The sequence below is a fragment of the Molothrus aeneus genome, chromosome 1, assembly GCF_037042795.1.
Source record: "Molothrus aeneus isolate 106 chromosome 1, BPBGC_Maene_1.0, whole genome shotgun sequence".
NCBI classification, from domain to species: Eukaryota; Metazoa; Chordata; class Aves; order Passeriformes; family Icteridae; genus Molothrus; species Molothrus aeneus.
The window spans coordinates 30108647-30128746 of NC_089646.1; the positions used below are offsets into that span (position 1 = coordinate 30108647).

The 20100-nt window shown below is 36.3% G+C and overlaps 1 long non-coding RNA gene across 2 annotated transcripts; it reads right to left on the bottom strand.

The window, feature by feature from the left end:
• Positions 1 to 11972: 11972 nt before the first annotated feature.
• Positions 11973 to 19843, bottom strand: LOC136559166 (uncharacterized). 2 transcript variants are annotated; one of them, XR_010783979.1, is made up of 4 exons: positions 19698 to 19843; positions 15356 to 15491; positions 14272 to 14712; positions 11973 to 13362 (listed from the first exon to the last, which is right to left on the bottom strand). It is a non-coding gene; the product is annotated as an uncharacterized lncRNA (long non-coding RNA). The 2 variants fall into 2 exon arrangements; XR_010783978.1 differs by lacking the exon at positions 11973 to 13362 and having other exon boundaries at positions 13706 to 14712.
• Positions 19844 to 20100: the final 257 nt, after the last annotated feature.

Here is a 20100-nt window from a genome sequence, read left to right on the forward strand (position 1 = left end):
ATTTATAGCTAATAAACATTAGTATTATGTGGTAAATATAGCCCTTGAACCACACTTCCATAACACTCCACTGTGCCTTTGAAAAACAGGAGAGCATACTGGCAGCAGTGGGAGGATAGAGGGAAAGAATAGGGACTGGAGAAGGAGTTTTGGCTGGAAGGACAGCTGTGGTAAGGCATGGGGGAGATCCCCAAGAAGTCACTGGCTGATTATACTGTGCAGATGTTATGTTGCCTGGAATGCAAAAATTAAAAAAAAAATTACCAAGGGGAAAAAAAAAACCAAAGAGGAGGAATGACATTTCCTGCAATCAGGTAAAGCAGAATAAGCAGAGTTATTTAGGCCACGAATTAATCTGTGAAAAGGGTTCAGTGTGAAAAGAAATACCTGCATTGACTACAGGTCACTGTAGTAAAAGAGCAAAAAAGCAAAAAAATTATTGCAGGAGCTGGTCCCAGCCAATGCCTGCATTCAGATGCCAGTGGAAATGTCCTGGGCTTTGCCAGGAGCTTCACTGAAAGTCTCAGACTGGTTTGCACAGTGAAATGGTAAACTTCAGTATCTACTAGTTTTTTCTTTAACTACCTGTTGTGTTATACCTCAGGTTCCCTTCTGAGATATGAAAGAAAACAGAGGAACTGGAATGAATTTTTCTTAAGGTTGGGGGTTTTGGGGATTTGTTATGGGGAGCAATAATGTCAACTCTTATGGAGAGATTGTCATTGATGAAAATTTAGAAACGTCTGTAAATAACTTATTCTTATTTTTCCTTTTTTTTTTTCCCCAAGACACCGTGTACTTTTGTCTCTTGGAAACATTTGTAAAGCTTGTTGTCTTTTGTTATCAGTTCCTATTCTTTATATTTCCCCTTCAGGAAAGAAAACTTCTCTTCAAATGAAAAGTCAGTCTTAAAGCAACAGGAAAAAAAGAAGCAGGTGGACTACTCATTTTAGATAAAATGCATTATTCTTGAAAGTAATTTGGGTTGTCTGTTTCTGTTGGTCATGTCAGGACCTATTTGCTTTACCTGCAGGAGCAATCTGACTTCAGTTATTTCCACACTTTAGGCTGAAACTCTATCAAAAGACAAAGGCACAGATGTGTCTAAAACAACTTGCACCTTAAACTTTGTAAAAGGCTCAACAAAGCAATGTGTCAATGTGTTTAGCTTCCAGAAAGCAAATTTTTATCTCTTTAAGAACAAATGTTCCAAATATTAACAATAATATAATTACAAAATGCATACTCATAAGCTTCCCCTTCAAAGATGATAATTGAGTATTACTATTCTGGAAGATTGTAAAAATGTGATTATAATTTCTTGGTTCTTACTCCCAAAAAATATTTTTTTTTTCCTTCAGTGGAAAAATTCTCCTTTAATGTAAAATACAGACTGCTACTTTCTCATTCCAATATCTAAAATGTATGCCCTGATCAATGAGTTGTTTCAAATAATAATTGTGCCACTGAGAAACACATTGCTGGGATGTTTTCGTTAGTAGTGTTAGAACTTCCTCTATGCACAGAGTCTTTTGCTTCTCATCAGTCTGGAGACTGCAGACAAGTTACCTGCCTTTCATCTTTCTGCTAGAGGGTGGAAAAAAATTACTAGAAGAAAAAAAAAAAGGCTTAGGAAGAGTTTTTGTGTAAGAGAGTTGGAATCTGAGACAGAGACAGATAATTTCAGGAAAAAAGACTTTTAAAAATCAGAATGGAAAAGGAAGATGAGAAGTTATGCCTTCTCCTACATTTACCTTTAAAGTTTCAACTTTACTTTAAAAATTCTTTTGTTTTTATTGATAAAAAGAACCATTTATTGAATGTACTATTGTTACTATTAAACTTCTGGTAGATAAACAAGTTTTTTCCTTTCCATCTGCTTTTCCTTTCTTTTGAAGTAAATTAGAGAAGTGTGAAATTATGGCATAGGATACAGTTCCTCTTCCTCAATACAAGCAGGACTTCTTGTCATTTCATAATAAAGTAGAGCAGAATCTGTCTGAATGATGCTGAAAAGAAGATCTGATAACTTCAATTTTAATTCCTCCATTTCAAGTACTGCCAGACTTTGAATATGACATTTATAGATTAAAAGTTTCAGAACTGTCAGATCTTCCACCCCCTGACCAGCATTTCCAGAATTGAGAACATTTGCTCACAGTGGTTGCCCTGGAAAGAGCTGCTTTATCAAAATCTTGCAGGAAAATCTGAGAAGTATAATATGAGGTTAAGTCTGATGAAGATTGATACTGCCATAGAAAGTGGCTAGCACTGGACTCCTCAAACTGAAGAGAATGGAACCTGCTCTATCACTCTCCTCCTCATTGGGCAGGGCAGGGAGAAAATAAGGTGGAAAAAACTCATGGGTCAAGATAAGGGCAATTTAATAAAGCAAAACCAAAGGTCACGCATGCAGAAGCACAGGAAACACAAATATTTTATTCTCTGCTTCCCATCATAAATGGATGCCTTGCCACTTCCCAGGAAGCAGGGCTTCAGTACACGTAATAGTTGCTCCAGAAGAAAAATTATGTAAATAACAGATCACCCCTTACGCCCCTCTCCCACCCCCCTCCTCTTTTCTTTTAGCTTCTAATGCTGAGAAGACACATGGTCTGGAATATTATGGAGTCTCCCTTTGGTCAGTTTGGGTCAACTGTCCTGGCCATATTGTCTCCCAAGGTCTTGCCCACTACCAACCTGCTGGTGAGGGGGAATGTTGGACAGAGCAGATGCTGGGCAAGCTCTTCTCAGCAATAGTGCAAACACTGCTGGTGTGTTATCAACACCTTTCCAGCTGTCAGGGCAGAGCACAGCACTCTGAGAGCTGCTGTGGGAAAATTAACTCCATCCCAGCCAGAAAAAATACACCTGCTAAGGGACACAAATAGAATGCCATGTGTGCACTTATATTAACTCATGTTGATGTATGCATTCATATTAGATTGTCACTGAAAAAAATCAAAGCCATTCCTGGAAGCAGGGACCACTACTCCAACCTTTTGCTGAAGCTGCATCTGAAACAAGCATATGGATTAAAATGAGTTCTATTCACTGTTGGTTTCTCAACAACTGTGCTATTTGAAATCTTAAAGAAAAGCATATGTAAAAGCATGTAAAAATATGTCAATATGCATTGAAACATGCATGAATAAAAAAGTAGTAACTTTCTTAACAGAATCATCTGCTTAACTATTAAATCTTCAATGGTAAAAAAGAGGAAACCATCTAATTGCTCTGTGCTTTATATCTTCTCTAACTGCTCCAAGTTTTCGTGAGAAAAAACTTGCCAGAAGCCTGTGGTTTCTTTATGTCTCAGAACTATATTGCTAGTTACTTGTATAATTTAGTGAGATTTCATTTTGATTGTCAGATTCCAGCACTTCTGTGATTCATTTTTACTAAAAGAAGTCATCAATTCCCCTCCCCTTAAAATCACTTTCCTGTACTATTAAGAAATGCAGTTCCACACCATCACAGGGCTTCCCAAATTCTCTTTCTTCAAATACTACATCCTGAAGTTCCTTTAATACCGTTCCCAGAAAGTGACTCATGATTCTTTATTAATTATAGAATATGTTAACTTAATGAATGCACTAGAAATGTGTTTTTCTAGTCTCATCATAGCTTGAAGGAAATATCATTGCCAAGATATTACCTCTCACTGATCTCGTACTTGTAGTGTAAATGTAACTTTTTTATGATTGATTCTTTAAAATTTAGCTAAATTAAAAAAAAAAAAGTTAATGTAGACCTGATTTCTATGGACTACATCTTTAATTGCATGGATAATTGTAGACATTTAAGGCTAAACATTAAACAATTTCATGAAAAATAAGGACAAAACCTTTCCTACTCCAGGCTGGCCAGTATTTTGCTCTGCTCATGCATAAGTTTATTGCTGATATGGCACATTGCATCTTTATTGTTATTGGGTTTTTGCACTGTAATAATCTGAATGATACTAACCCACTTTTGTGAGTTAGATAGATAGGCTTATCCCAGTGTCAGGAAATAAATGGGAATATTCCACTGTTAGCTTCAGATACATTCTCTGGTATCATCAAGGGCATGTTTGGAGAAAAACATTGTGTTTGTATAGAGATGGTAAGTGGAGCAGTTCATATTCTTAGTTATGTTGTGCCCTCTGGCAAGCCTGCCAGTAGAGTGCTGTGCTTGTTTTGTGAAGAGAAACCTCCTCCACATTCCAGCTTGAGCATATCTATTGTTTTCAGACATAAACAGATGTCTTCTTTACCTAAGGGAAGCTCTCAAAAATCTGGAAGTAAAACAGAAGAAACTGATGTGAAACCACAACAGTATTTGACCTGTCTGCATGCATTAATAATCTCAGCTTTAGCTGAAAGCAGAGTTCTGTTGCATTCAGTTTTATTTATTTGCATAGTTTCTGCCCTGCAGTATGGAAGAGCAATAAAAGATATTAGTATTAATTTAATTTTTAAAATTTCAATTAGGATTTTGTTAAATATATACATGCTTATTATGTCATTCAGAGTCTTTAAAAGCAAGATAATTCAGAGTTGCTTAAGAAGAGCTGGGAAAAGGGGGGTAAACATATTCTTCATTCTACCAAACTGCCCTCTATTTCACAGGCCAAAATCTCAAAATGTGTGATGAGATCAAGCTATAGATCCAGAGCAGAGCTTTTTCTAATAATTCTGACAGAGTGAATGAATTTTATTTGCATCACTCTTGTCTGACTACTAAAAAAATGCATATATTTGAGGAGTTTACATCTATACATTTACTTTCTGTGACAGGCTGATCTATCTTTTCCAGCCTCATACAAATGTCTTTAGCACATTCAGACATATTAGGGTTTAGCTGCCTGTGGGAGGTAAGATAATAAGCCCAAGTAGGTCAGGTTTGCAAATCCTTCATGAAAACAAGACATACCAAACTTACTCTACATTTGAGAGTCATCTCCTCGAGGGCCTTGTCTCTCTCCTCTCTCCTCACCCACCTATGCCATGGTTACAACACAGACTGTATGATGACATCAAAACAATGCTAATATTGAGTAACTACCAGGAGTAGTCAGAAAAAGTACTGGGTGTTCAAGGACAGCAGGATAAGTGTATTGGTGAAGGGGAACAGAGGGGAGTGTTGAACACAGTGCAAGAACAAAGGAAGTGGGGAACATTTCAGTGAGGTGCAGAGCCCCCAGCAGAGCCCTGTACTGGAGCCAGCTCTGCAGCTGCTGGGACAGCCACATGTCCCAGCACAGCTAGGGCTGATCCAGCATCCCTCCAGCAAACCACACTGCAGTGACACCGGTGCTGCCCTTGCTGCCTGTGCTGTAGTGCAGACACAGCTGGGTTAGACCTGGGTCACACACCTCCCTGCAAGGCTACATCCATTTGCAGAAGTAGCACCTGGGATGCAACAAACCTTATGTAATAGTAAAGATGCCCAGAAATTTAGATTTTTTAATTATCATTTTTTAATTCAGAGGCACCTGATGGTCAGATTAGAGTCAGGTCATGACTCCTCACTCTCACTTTCCCTGCAAGAAAAAAAGAATGATAATCTAGAGCAAAATATGGAAAAAAAAAGTGATGGAAGGAATCAAGAAATGAAAAGCAAATTTACTCTTAATTCTTGTAAAATTTAACTGCAAGTAGCCTCTCATGTCCATAAAGCTCAGTGAGTCATAATTTAAAATAAGAGACTAAATATAAACTGAAACTACTCAGAGGCAGAAGAATTTAATCTGTCTCATTCATAAGTAAACTATAGAATTTGATTTGTTCATAAAGCAGACAAGGTTTCCAGTAGAAATTCTTAAGAATTATAGCTATCACAATAGACTGCTATCTTTAATTTTATTTGTTGTTTCTGAGTGTGCATCATCTTGGTTTCCATGCTACGGTAGTGTGATTCATATCTTGTGGTTAGGAAGACTGACTTTTTGTTTCCGAAATTTCTGCTGTGAGAAAACATCTGCTAAAATGTAGATAGTTTGTGGTATGTGGATGAAATATGTTTTCTTTATACCCTCCTCCTGTAAGGACAGACTTGTCACAAGCAACAACATTATTCTCACAGTTGCACTCTTGGCACATTATCCTCTAATAAATGATCAAATAGTTTTTCTATTTAGAAATAAAGGTGCCATGTGATATTTATATGTGTGTGATTTGGATCATTTCCAGGTTGCAGATGCATACATTATTCTTGTTGCAGGGAAGACTATTTCTACAATAGTCTTCATAGTCAAATAGTCAAATTTAACATTTTATAATCAAAATTGAAATTCCATAAAGTATAATAATTTCTATTACATAGAGCAAAGCCTCCTTACAGTCCCAAGAAACACTTGTTCAGCTGGAAATTCAGTTTTAAGTTCTAAGAGCAGAGAGGTTTTCTTATCCTGTTGCAGTTTATCAGGCTGAAGTGGGAACTGCCTATCATGTTATAACATGAGTACTCATTGGCAGGAGCTCCCTACTACTGGTGGCATCTCAAGATTTTAAATAGAGTTCATACAGCTGGACTGGAAATCCACACTTTTGCATCCCTATGCTTCTCTGCTCCTTTTCTCAACTAGGGACAACTCCCAGAAGGAGTGGCCCTCTTCAAATCCTTCATGTGACTAAGCTTGTGTGAATTCTCAGAAAAAAATAATTAGAGTGCTAGCTCCTAGAACATTACAAATTTTTCTGTGTATAACCATTGTTCAGCAGACACTAAGGCCAGCATTTCATCTGCTTTGTTAGGTATCACAAGCAACTCCACTGCAATTATTGAGACCAGAGGCATAATGCTGCAATATTTGCCACATACATCACTCTAGATAAATAAATATGAATCCAGTCAACTTACATGGGTGACTTCATATTCAGCCTTCTCTTTTTCCTGTTTCTTCAGCTTCATACACTTAACAGAAATTTCACAGGTCTTCACAATCCCTCCCACCCCAAATACCTCAGGTGTACATGCTCTCCATGCTAAATATGTAATGTAAAACACAATTGAAATAAAATTTTCCCCAATATCTCGATAATGTTTTGCAACATGGGAGAAACTTCTTTAACAAGAAGAGAGAAAAATGGAGTGTCTGAAAGCAGTCATTTACTCATTTAAATAAGTTTTTAAAATCAACGTTACATATAGTATGCTCACTTGTCCACAGAAGAACTCATCTTCATTTCTTAATTCATAAAATTAAACTGCATTTAATTTTTAGAGAATATGGCATATTAAAATGTGCACATATACCTTGTCTGGTTCTTTAAAACATGGAAAATATATTCCCACAGCTAAGTAGTTAATGTAACAGATATTTTATCTCTTCAAGACTGATTTTTTTTTCTTTAGCTGCTTCCTACTATGAAAAGCAGAAATATGCATTATTTTTGATAAACAGCATGGTTCTCAAAGTCTGAAGTATTCAGCTGTAATTCTAAGAAATACTATTTCATCATTGGTTATAACTTTCATCAGTGGTGTTGTACCATGATTTTCTCTAACTGCTATTCTTTGGATTTCTTTCTTTTTTCACAGTTAGAAATGGAGCTCAGTTCTGCACAGTTTATAGGCGTATCTTATATGTTTTCTTGATATTAGCCAGCACTAAAAGAATGCTTTTGATCTGAGATGCTTGAAGGAAGAAGTCATAGAGTGAAAGTGGGTGTTCCCCTGTTCTCTGACATTTTAATAAGCGGAGCTAAGCTTGACAATCATATATTCCTCTTACCTCAATGGGATTGCTCTTTCATGGAAGTCATCAGATGCTCTTAAGAGGGAGGTTCCCTTGGACAGGGAACTGACACTCTGTTCAGCACAACATACAATGTTGTCTACATGCAACTGTGACCTATTCAAAGCCCTTAAGAGCTTACATTGCTGGTGACATTTTGAGAAGTTGTGTTTCTTTGTTTGCTTCTAATTTTTGTACAAACTGCTCTTGATTTTAGCTGGGATAGAGTCAATATTTTTCCAAGTAACTGGTACTACTGTGTTGTACTTTTTTCACTCAGTGTGAGGATAATGTAGACAACACACTCATATTTAGTGCTTGCTCTTAGTCAAGGCCTTTCAGTGTCTCATGCTCTGCTGTTAAGCAGGTATCAAAGAAGCTGGGAGGGACCATAGCCAGGACAGGTAGCTTAGGGAAGTTCTGTATCACAGAACATCATTCTCAATACATAAACTGGGGGGGAATCAGCTCAGAGGGGCTGATAGCTGCTCAGGGATAAGCTGGGCATTGGTCAGCAACTGGTGTGCAATTGTATTGTGCATCACTTATCTTCCTTGGATTTTATTTCTCTCTTTAGTTGTTATCTCCCTTTCCATTATTATTATTACTGTTGTAATATTATAACATTCTATTTTATTTCAATTTTTAAGCTGTTCTTATCTCAGCCCACAAGTATTAACTCTTTTCTTATTCTCCTTCCCATCCCAGCATGGGTAGGGGGTGGTGAGCAAACAGCTTCATGTTACTCAGTTGTTGACAACATAATGGCTAACACTCCAGTTATTCAATTTTAAAATATTTTCCTTTATTTTTTAGTAGATATGGGGCTAGTTGGGAAGGAAAATGATTCATTAGTGTCTCTGTATAGACACAAAAAGCCTCTTAAAGAGAGGAGTCCAGAAAAATATAGTGGGAGGAGAAATTACACAGAAGATTTTGTCACCTTCAGAAACAATTGATGTAGTTTCAGATCTATATTTCACTATTTGGTTGTATCCATACCTGGTATTGAAATAAAAACATGACTCTTCAGTTGTGGTTGGATTTCTGTCATTTTATCTGATTAGCAAATATAGAAAGGTCTTGTCTATCAAGTGGTTTGATATGTCTGTGGTATAAATGTCAATAAATGCTGGAAATTTTCACTTCTGCGCTGATGTACCTGAGTGTTTAACTCTGATAAAAATGGTAAGAGAAGAACCCCTGTCTAAATTCAAGGGATGAGCAGAACACAAGAGTAACACTTAAGGCATTACTAGATGCCTTACTTCTCTGAAATATATGCAGCCAAATTCACACTGTGTAGTGGCAGGGGTGTATAAAAAGAAAAAGAGGGGGCTGGTGTCAGCTGCCCTTTTAGAGATGTTTTAGAGCCTAAGAATGTCAAATTGAAATGTCAACACCAAAACAAAAGTGCTTTGCTGCAATAGAGAGACCTCAGTGTCAACATGTCAGTGAATGCATATTTGCCTTAAAAGATTAACAATTTCTGCTCATTATACATCCACTCAAGTATTAATTTTAATGTAACAATAATAACCACCTTGCCTCCCAAAGAAAAGGGGCAATTGTTTTAATGAAGGAAGCTTTAGAAATAAATGCTTCTCTTATTTATGCTGTCTGGTAAAACAGGGTGTAATTGGAAAGGTGAAGGAAGAATTCCCTCAACACTCAGGTAGATTTATGGCACATGAAAGGAGAAGTCTGACTTTCCCCCTCAGGAGGGCAATGGAGTCCCCAGCACAAAGAGTTTCCCTGGGAGCTAGGGCAGGTAAACAAGGTCTCTGGACTATGAAGGATTCTGACAGCAGGAAAAGTCTCATGAACTGCAGTGAATGGTAGTTTCTTTTCTCTGTGAGGTCTAAACAGCTTCTTACCTTTCACCAGGGACCACGGTGCCTTTTAGCACAAACTAAACCTGACAACTTGAAAGTAGCAAAAAGCTCTGCTCTCTGAATCTTTTGACCTGGCCCTTTACACTGCAATGTCCCAAGGCAAAATTCCTTTTTTCTTTGCCACTAGAAAATGTTTTGCACTTCAGAGAGACCTTTGAGTTCCTTCAACCTGTACAGAAGCTGTGGATTTGGGGAATGACTGAGCAAGACTGTCTCCCACATCATCATTCTCTTTTCATTTTTTGTTTGTTTGTTTCTTGTATATGTGAAGCCACTGACTTGTGATCTGACAAAATAGAAATAACACCTTCTGTTTTTGGCAGATAGGTGAATTTCTGAGATGAGCATTAGCACCTACCCGGTGCAAACATACAGGGCAGCGTTGATGTGCAAATGCTCAGAGCCCACTGATGAGTGAAGCAGACATTTTCATGATAAGCTTAAGAAAATTGGTGATCATAGGGTTAAGAGGCTAATACTAAAATAGGAGGCTGAGCTGAACAAAGAGCTGGAATGAGAAGGTAGAGAACTTGCTCCTGCTAAAGCCAAAGGAGCCTTGTAGACTCATTTGGTTAAGTGCATCACCTCCTAGAGTGTGGTGGCAGAAGCAACCCAAACCCAATGTCGCCACAGGACTTACAAAAGGGAATTGTGGGCCTGGTCACTTGCCTGAGGTCAAAGGTTCTCTAACAGACACTTAAGAATGCACAATTATAAGCAGGTCAGGCTTTTTGTTGCCTGCAGCTGGGAAAATAAAAAGTCATGTTTCCAATTTAAAATTTGCTCCTGGCATTGCTGATGATACTTAAGTAATGGTTCTTAGAATAATTTATTCATCATGCTCAGATTTGGCTCAAGATTTCTCTTGTATTTGTATATATTTGTAGTTGCTCATATCTAGAGTTTGTTAATTACAACTTTTGAATCTGTTTGCCTTTGAATTGCAGAGACCCTTTTATTTAAAATATCAGTAGGAACATAATAAACAAAGAAAGGAAAATAATCAAACATAACTGCCTTTAAGCTGATCCACATAATGTTATATTGGATATCCCATCAAAATTAAAAGTGCTTAGAAAAGAGTGATTCTTATATGACAGTGAAAGCCAAATGCTTTCAGCTTCTTATTGGAAATAATCAAATTGCATCATGTTGCTCCCTTAATCCCATTAGGGCTTAAAGAATATTAGTTTATTCACAGCCTTCTATCATCTAACACTAGACAAACCCCTGTATTAAATCATTATTCAGAGCAGCTTTATTATTGTAGATCCCAGTTCCAATTTTCTCACTCGGACTGAAAGTGGCCTGTTTTAAGAACTCACAGATTAATATAAGTATTTCTAGAAAATTAGAAATAACATTTATTTTACTTGTCATGTTGTTTATAATATATTAATAACCTCAGTTGTTTTCATTTTTAAGAGACGTGCTTTTAGCTTTTCTGGAAACTAAAGTTTTGGAAAGTGATACTTAGGGTTATGTTCAGCCATATTACAAGTCATGCCTATTTTGTGGTTCACCCTTTTCCCAGAAGCCTCATATTTTATCTTTTCCATATTGTTATCAACACAGAATCTTTCTCAGTCCCCAGAAGGCTTGTTTTAAGCTACTTGTTTCCAGTTTGTTTCAAATATTTTCCTACAATATCCTTCCACACTGTACAGAGCAGCTACTCAACAGATGCCAGATGCATGAAGTACTCTTCAGTTGGCTCCTTTCCTCAAAATTACTGATTTCTATGCCAAACAAATTTCTAATTTTTGGACTTCACAGCTGTTGATTGTGCTGTTACCTTAGGGCAGTTGTTACTGGAAACAGTCCCGGCATCAGTGACTACTGTCACAAAATTTAAAAAAAATCTCAATCCCTTTCTCATGTATTTTTCCTGGAATATCTAAGGCTGAGCAACCAAACCTTAGTAGCAGTAGGTAATTGTGGAAGCCAGTACTTGCTGCAGGGCTAGTGTGTGGCTTTCATAATCTCTGAGACCTACATTTCAACAGCTTCTTTTACATCCTAAGTAATCTTCTTTTATTATATTTTTCTCAGAAATTATTTAAACCTATATGATACTGTTGGTATAGTTCATAGAAATTACTTTCTTGGCTACCCTATCAGGCCCTTTAACATTTTATCTCAGAAGATGAAAAATGTATAAAACTACAGCACAGTTTAAAATTCACTCCATAGCCAAGGTGTCTTACAGGTGACATCTTGAGGGCTCTCCTACACATTTTAAGTCATAGAACTGAGAAATATGAAGATAGGACTGCTTAGTGTAAAATGCTACACAGTACTGAGTCTATAGAAAAAACTCTATAGTTAAGAAAAAGATATCAGTAATACGTTGCTGCATTTGTATATATCTATTACAACACTGCCTTCAATTACATGACCATGATCATGGCATGATCTTTATGTTTATTCTGATTTCTCAAGAATTACATACAAAGGAAGATTTAAAGTTTCTCAAACAACTGTAAATGCTAGAATTTTTACTGTCTTCTTTACAGTAAGCTACAATTTATCATATTTTTTTATGTAATAGTGGTAGATATGATGGAAGTATCTTTGGTGGTTTACAAATTATTAATACTGCTTATCAGTTTTCCCAGATTCATCTCCCTTATTCTAATTTAGGCCCTTAAAAGCCTCTTTTTTCCAACTATTTCATATCCTACAGCAGATGTTTTGCTGATCCTTTTCTCAGAAAAAGCAGAGAACACAAAAGCAACTACTCCCCAGGAGCACAATCTGATCCCTTTAAGGGCTTATTTTAAGCCTCCCGTCTGAAGGATTTTGTGGGAAAGCACCTGAGGAGTGAATACTTCTGATTTGCTGGGGGCTGCTTTCTCTTGAGAAGTGATGATTAGAGCAAGATGCTGGGGAGTTGGCCATCCCTCCTGTTGTTCCAGCCACAGGAACTGCACAGAAGGATTGATTAAAGGCCAGAATATAATATTTGACAGTATTCATCTAGTGAAAAGCTCAGAGAAATCCCATAGGTGACATACATATACACCTGTGTTGGGTAAGTCTTTGAATAATCCCTAAAATAAGGATCAAGGTACTCCTAAAATAAGGATCCTAAAATAAGGATCAAAACTACTATTTTTCATTTTCCTATCTGCATTTCAATTCATTTTACAGGAGACTTCCTGGTGTGAATTTATTTAGAGTTAACATAGATATCTTATTTTTTATCTGGTGGAATACATTAACATAAAGTTGAATAATCTAATCTATAACCAGCTCTTTCTGTTTCTACATAAAATTATCAAATAAAGTTCCTTTAGTTTATATGCTGACTCTTCTGCTTTAGGGTTCAGCTTCCTCAGTGCAAACAGGATGGTTACAAGTATTCAGTCTTCATGCCAGCCCTGCAGGTGAACTACATCCAACTCTTAGACACAGAGGAGAAAAAGAGAATTTGCCTGCTATTTGTATTGTTTCTTATGAAAATACAGAATGTTCTTGGGTGGTGGGAAAAGAAATAATGTTTTCTGTCTTACATGTTACCAGGCATGACAGATAAGATAAATTACATGCTCATTGAGACATTCATCTGCTGGAGAAACTCCTGAAAATATTTTGAAATCTACCCCCACCTAGGAGTATAAGTCCACATATAGATGTTGGTTTTTTTACAATGCTTCTTCTTTTTTCTCAGAGGTCAGTGTGTATAGGATCAGTATTCCTGAATGGAGGTACTGTTTTCATTCACAACTTTAGAAAGATCTCCTGCAAAGAAACAAGGTTAATTATTTAGATTCTCAAATGTATAATAAAGATTATTAAATATAGACAGGCCTTAGCCAAACAGCCTACCAGATTTTTTGGTGTGAGTTTTTAGGTCAGAGCCAGTAGACATACAGATGTTTTTCTGTCTGGATTTGAATGTGTGCAAATCCTGAGAGAGTTTGAATCTCAGGTTTGGATCCCAATTTTCCATATTTACCCATCTTTCTAAATAGAATTTTTATCTTGCTGCTCCAAAAAAAAAAATTAAAAATGGCCTTCATGAACCAATTGGGAAGCAATAGTACAGATCTTTTCAAAGTTAAGAAAAAAACTACAGCTATAATTTAGAAGTGCACGGTCAAACTTTTATTCTTTACACCCTAAGTATTGCTTCAATTTCTTGTGAAGTTAGTGGATTATAACCTCTTTGTTATTCTTGTTACGATTTTTATTATCTTAAAGGGAAAAGAGAAGTAAACCTGAACGGAGTGGACTTGTCAGCATTGTGAGTGTGTTTCTGTGTAGATTCTGTGTGAAAAAGATGACGAAATTCTGAGAATAAAGAAGTCTGACAAAGTGCAGAAACACTTTACCTCACTATTCTTCCTCTTCCCTTTTTTTTCCCCAAATCTTTATTTGGTTTCCCTTGTTTTGGCAAAAATGATAGAATGACCATGTGTCAAGTTGAATAGAGGAATGACTATTTATAGTACAATTTAAAAAAATCCACTCCTTGCTGAGTAAAACAGTTAAGAAAACTGAAGTCTTAGAATAATCAGAAGCATATGTTTGACATGAAAATCTATGTACATGAAATACAGAGGTACTATCATGACTACTAAAGTGGGACAGTGTCTCTTTGAAGAAGAGACAATTTTTCATGATGGTGCAAGTCTTTGCTTCTTTTACCTTAATCCTCAAGAGAGCTGACACCCCTATGCATGGCATTATTCTTACACCCTTACAGTGATTTTAGGACTATATTTTGGTTCATGTCTTCATTCAGTGCCTCCTCAAGTGTATAATGCAAAGAGGGATCCATTTCTCTGCTTTTCTCCCTTGAAGCACCTTGAAGCTCAATATTTCTCCTGTGTATTAAATTTAGTGTCCAATTGCTGCAAAAGCAACAGAGGGGAGACAACTGGTGTCTTGCTTGAAGATGAGAAGTGGTTGAAGTTGGTCACACCAGCTAGGCAAATCAAAAGGTTTCCATAAGTTCCTTCTTTTGGAAGTTGTGGGAATCCAGAAGTTTTCCCCAAAACTGGAGACAATATGAGTCACATGTATTTTTCAAATGTCAGTTCAGTAAGTTGCATAACCACGAGAAACATACAAAAGAGTTTCACATCCCTGGAAAATAATTCACACACACACAAACTTAAATGAATACATCATGGCACCAAATCCTGAAATGCTGAGGTCTGTTCAGGACTCTGGTATTTTCTCCGGTATAGGAGAAAGAAAGCAAGCTTTTTTATGTTTGTTTGGGGGTTTTTTTGATTGTTTTGTTTTGATTTGGTTTAGAAGACATTTTTTAATTAGAAAAAAGCCAACAGCAAATACCACAGAAGGTGAACTGTATTTTGTTTCTAATAATTCACATGCTACGTCTACACTTAACATAAGAAGCAAGTTTTTTAAAATTAATACTTTAAATAGTTCTGCCAGGAATGATGCTTTATAGTAGTCAAGGAGAGGGGACTCGCAATTTAAGGAAATTTAGGAAAACATTTTAGGAAAAGAAATTTGGATATAAAAGATATTATGTATGTATCTTAATAACAGTAGCTATACTCCAAAAGAAATAGCTAATTTAATCACATGATATCAATTAAAATATTGATCCTTACAGTTAAACACAACTTTAAAACTATATATTTTATACAAAAATATTTTTCTATATTTTAAATAGAAGGTTGGCTGCTTTTCCATAGGAGATTTGTCTATATTCAGAAGTCACCTCAGGTTTTAAAAAAAAGATAATCAGACCTACCTATATTTTGTCTTTTTATATGCCACATATCAACTACAGACATAGCCTTCAGCATTACAATAGAGTCTATGATATGAGTTGTCTTCCTTCCCCCATCTTGCTCCCAGAAAGCATTATTATTCAGAAATTTTCACACCTGTAAAGAGAGTAAGGAAACATTTGAGGGCAATTATTTTCAAGTAATTGATAACTCATTTTAATTAAAATATTTCTGAAACTGCATCTGAGCATTTAGTGTGTGTAGAGTGCAGTGCATATTCTGCTATGACATGAAGTCTTGCAAAATGAAGGAAAAAAAGAGCATCCATGCTTTGTAAATACATTTTTAGTGGCTGGAAAATTCTCTTGCACAAATAGTTTTGTGTTGTGCCAGGTGCTGACCCCCCTGAAATGGTTCTTGCAGGTGTTTATGGCTTTGTCTGAACTGGGGTGATTGCACACGATGGTTTATGCAATGAAGGATTGCTCTTTGCATTTACAGGACTCTGTGCACTTGTTAGGTTTAGCACTGCTATATAAAGCATTAAGCTTATTATGCCCAAAAGAATTAAATTATACTGACACAATTTGATTACTTGTGTCCAAAGGAAGACACAATTGCAATGAGGTAAAAGCTTGACGTGAATGTTGTTAACAATAATACTTTGCAATTAAAGAAAAGTATTTTCTTAAGCACTTTCATTAAATCTATTTTCCCTTTAATTCAGTTCATTTGCCATCCCTGTAAAAATGTCTCTTGACCTCCAGATGTTTCAAAGTATGGAAGTTGATTGAGCTTTTTAACCTTATTTCAGTGTTTATACACACTACACAAGATTTTGCATTCACAATTTGTATCAGAAATTCTGGATTTGTTGGATTTCTTTCAAAATGCTAAATGATAGGCATCTTAGTTTAATTTTTTCTTGAAACATCCAGGTCTGTGTATGAATTGTGATACAAAAAATATAATAGCACTTACTAATTTCAGTCTGCCAAAATTAGACCTATCATGAATGGAAGCTGGTTGATGTTTCATTAGCATTATTTTCAGTTGAAGCAAATGTAAAACATAACTGCCTCATGGTGGCCTGCTAACTGCTGGAGAAGAGAGAAGACTGCTGAAGTAATGAAGCAACACTGGGCAAATCAACAGATTCCTGCAGAAGCAGGTTATTCAAAATCAGCACCTTGCCTTCAGGAGCAGGTAGTGATGCACTGATGGCAAGTGCTGTCTCATGGGCAGCCTTCACATCACAGTTATTTTCAGCAATATATAATTTGATAATCATTTTCATCTCAGCACAGTTTAGCATATTTATTCCTCTATAAGTTTTAATTCCGCTTAAGAGGAATGATCCTATCAACATAAAGAGGTCATAAGGATTGCTGCATGATCAGATTAACCTCTCTTTGGCTTCATTGCCTCCAGGCTTTACATCAGTTCTACTTGATTTTGGAAACAGTTTGTGTGCTATTTCCAGGCTACTCTTTCTGATTTATTGATATTATACTATATTTATTTGATATTATCTATTGTTTTATTTATCTCTATTAATATTTATAGGCCCATTCCCACCACATATCTCGATTCCACGAGGATAACATTACCTAGACACTACATTTTAGGATTTTTCTCTCCCTTTATTTTTGTAACTTTTTATTTTGTAACTAGCTGGTTGTACCATACATAAAAAGAATTCACATTGGCATTGATAATGATCTCTTCTCCACAAACTGAGGTGAACAAACAGCTGTTAATAACAGTGATGATTGCAGAACCAGAGCCATTGGAACTTCCCTTATTACTAAAGCAATATGGATTTGTGAATCTTAACTTACTGTTAGGGAAGTTTTATAATACTTACTACAGTGCTTGAAACGATAGATGTGAATTTCCTACTGTGGTTGCTTACAATAACCCTGCACCCTCATTCTTTCTCATTGCCTCTGTTGAGCTTGAAACACCTGATTCCTGGAAATTTTATTTGGAGAGTTGAGAGAGAATGTTGACTTTGTTTCCATCCAGGATAAAAATATGGAATGAAAGAAAACAGGGAAGACTTAGGGTTTTGCCTAACCAGGGTTTATGCAGTGTGTTTATGCTTCATGACCTCCATAATAGCTTTTTAAATTAGTGCTTTTTTTATCCATATGCTTGCTTGAGACATAACCATGTAAGAGCAATGATCCCTTAACAGCACTTCCCTGGGAACTCTTGTGATTTGTATTGTTTTCCAGAGAGTAACAACAGTTCTTCAGAAGAAATTTGGTAACTGGGTATCAATATATTGCTACTAGGTTTTGATATTGTTATTACCTGTACTGTTGTTAACTGTGTTTGTGTTTGTAATATGGTGTATTAAGGAATGTACGGTATTCCATAACTGTTAGATTTCAGGCAGGATGGTCAATTTAATTCTGAATTTTCAAGGCCCAGGTTCTTAGGATAATTCAAATCTTTGTATTAATTACTATGCAGAATATAAACTGATGTCTATTTATTCAATCTGGATATCTTCAAGTGGAATATATAACACATGGCAAATCTGCCTGAGATTCCATTCAAAATCTGAGCCTGAATTGTGTTGTAGTCATTGTGCATGAAGCAAACTTATAACCATTTTGAGTAGAGTTGGATCCAATGAGTATATTTATCTGTGAGACTCACTTATTTCAGAAAATCCACTGAGCACTAATCCTGACTTTGTTTCAGTTGACATTGAAAAAAGAAAAAAGATTGCAGTGCTTTCTAAAGTGTTTACTCCAAAGGCTGGAAACCTTAACCCATGCTCAAATGAAGGAATTTTCTTTTGTAGAAAAAACTCAGAGATGTGGAAGTGCTCATTTTTTCTAGTAAGTCTGAATTATTGCTGTTTCTGTTCAACCCAAATAAATAATTTCTCTTATTCTCTCCCACCTTTCTTTTTCACCTCTTGAAAACTAAGAGTCTATATTTAAGAACAGGTCTCAACTAAACCTGCAATTTTCCATTGTGTTTATAAGTCAGAATGATTTATATCTACTAATTTCAACCTCTGTGTTTGTCTACCAACACAGTAAGTGTCACTGTAGGTAAAATTGCATGTAAGCATTTTCAGATGAACTATTAAAAAAAAAAGTACTTGTTTTCATTACATCTCATATCACTTCCCAAGTATTTGGTTTAGACAACCTGAGCATTTTCTTGAAGAATATAATTTAATTTCAGTATGAAAGCAATTAAAGAAGATATTTCTCCTTCTGGATTTTTTGCTTGTTTTTCTCCTGTTCCTTGTTTTGTCCATGTCTTCAAAATAATCAAAGTTGTGTGTGATTTCATGAATGTGTCTTTGTGTAAGATACAGCTGCAGAAGAAACAAAACAGATTCTGATGAAGGGTGAGGGAGGTACTTTCAATGACTAATGTGTTTGGCTTTGTATTGTTGCCTGTCTGCTCAACAGCAAGGCATTAGATAAAGGAGAGCAATAAAGGAAGACTTTAAAAAGTGAGATAGAAAGGTACAATAATGATACTGGTACAAATTCCCTCTACCTCTTCAGAGTAATAGATAAAAGTGTTTGAATATTGGGTAGATTGGGATAAGGGTGCTTGGCAGGAATAAAACATAGATAAGTCAGTAACTCCTAATCAGGGGAAACCACAAATATCAAAAATCCTGCAAATAGCTGGAAGCTTGAGAAGAAAGAAGAAGCCATCCAAAATGTGGCATCAGTTCAAAACAAGAGGACGATTTTTTGTTTGTTTTCTTTTCAGTGGAGGGATTTGCTCACAAAGAGGATTTATTTATTTATTACTTTTCCCAAAGGCTTTTTACCTTGCAAAAAGTAATATAAATTACTTTGTTTCTAAAACCCTGTGTCAGCACAAACACGCTGTGACAAGCTCCGCCAAGGAAAGTCCTGTAGGGTCCAAATCCCAGCTGAAATTCCTGAGTGAGCCATGCTGAATGTTTGCTACCTGACTGCTGGTTGGAGTGACTAGATTGCAGAATACTGACTTGAAAGGTAGAAAAGCCTGAGGATCTGTACATCTGGCAGTACAGGTGGCTGCTCATTAAACCGAGGAGCACCATCAGAGATTTATTTTGAATCCTATCACTCCTTACAAAAGTATGATGAAATTGGAAAAGTAGCCTTCACTGATTATATTCTGTTGAATTTATATTCATTAATATCTCTCCCTGGACTGCATTTACACTAACAGTCTTGAGCAGTTTGTAACTGATCCTGCAGGTCAGCTATCCTGATGCACAGCACACACTGACTTTCCTCCCTATGGCTGTTTCATCTTCCAGTCTAAACTGGAGTACAGAAAATAAAGATAGAGGAAGAGAGAAAATTATATTGAATTGCAGCTCACCTTATTCCACCACAGAATGCAGCCACTGCCTGCACCTAGGCTCAGGGTCTAACAGCACCTGCAGTTTGGATGAACCATTAATTCCAGCAGAAGCAGCGTGACACTCAGAGTTGAGTAGGACAGCCACGTCTCTTGAACTGGAGTGATTTCTGGGAATGACATAGGTTGGATATTAGATAACCAACATGAAATCCATAGTTTTCTAAAAAATAATACTCTTTTGCTTCCAATATCCCCTCTGCAATAGTTTCAGTTACAAAAAACACAAGGCATAGCATCACCAGCTCACTGCCCTGATTATTTTCTTGAGCATCAGGCTTGAAAAAGATTGAGTTGTTTCCATCCGTGTGCATTCCTACATCTGTTAAGCTAAATAGATTGAAGGGATTGCAAAATACTATCA